The sequence below is a fragment of the Mus caroli genome, chromosome X (genome assembly GCF_900094665.2).
Source record: "Mus caroli chromosome X, CAROLI_EIJ_v1.1, whole genome shotgun sequence".
NCBI classification, from domain to species: domain Eukaryota; kingdom Metazoa; phylum Chordata; class Mammalia; order Rodentia; family Muridae; genus Mus; species Mus caroli.
The window spans coordinates 32,098,907-32,100,030 of NC_034589.1; positions in this window are offsets into that span (position 1 = coordinate 32,098,907).

Below are 1,124 nucleotides of genomic sequence, written 5' to 3' on the forward strand. Positions count from 1 at the left end.
AAAAAAAAAAAGGTTCAGATTGATTTTTTTTTTTTTTCTTTTGAGATTGACAATGAGCCTTAAACCTCACGTTTCAGAAACAAAGCTTGGCTATGGGAGTTGTTTGCTTCTATTTGTCTAAATGCCGTCTTCTTGAGTACAGTTTTGAGCAGAAAAAGACCACTGAGCAGATCCTTCCACTCGGGACTGGATGTAAGCTGTCATCGGTGCTACTTCCGCGCTTTTCTCCAGTTCCCTATTCCCACTCATAGTCAGCTCACTCTCATGGACTTCTTGGTCTCCCCTCCCTAGGGGAGATCTTTTTCAAGAACTTAACACCTAGCCACATGCTCTGCCTAGGAACCTTCTACTTAGCTTCTTGGGCACCTCCAACCCTTCTCTTCTTTACCCTCTATTCTGTACAGGACTTCTCCTTACTGTTTTTTCTGGTTTGGTATGCATTCTATACTAATTAAAGTCTTGCTATAACATACACTGTGCCAGAGGCAACAGTAAGTGCTTGATGAGAATGTATAGATTTGAGGAATTCTGATGATCAAATTGCATTTATTTAATTACTCCTAAGTTCTTTTGGTATGAAACATTTCATATATACTGAAAGCAAAGAACACGTGACCTAGTTTTAGTGGTTATCAACATACAGCTATGCTTCTCTAATTTTTTTTAAGTGAATGAAGTTCGGATCAACAAATGCGTTATGGGTGTCATGGTCTGAATGTTTGTTCCCACTTACTCACAAATCATTCATTGAAACCTTGTCTCTAGTATGGTGGTTTTAGGAAGTGAGGCCTTTGGGAAATGGTTAGCTTGTAGACCCTCATTAACAAGATTAGTGCTCTAATTAAAGAAGACCCCCAGAGGGCTGGATTGTTTTTTATAGCACCACACAAGGATCCAGGGAGAAAGCTCCATTTAGTATAGGAAATGAGTCCTCCCCGGATACAAAAATATTCTGCCTTGATTTTGCACTACCAGAATCCAGACCCTTAAGAAATATACATTTTGAGCCGGTTGTGGTGGCGAACACCTTTAATCCCGGCACTCGGGAGGCAGAGGCAGGTAGAGTTAGAGTTTGAGGCCAGCCTGGTCTACAAAGTGAGTTCCAGGACATCCAGGGCTATACA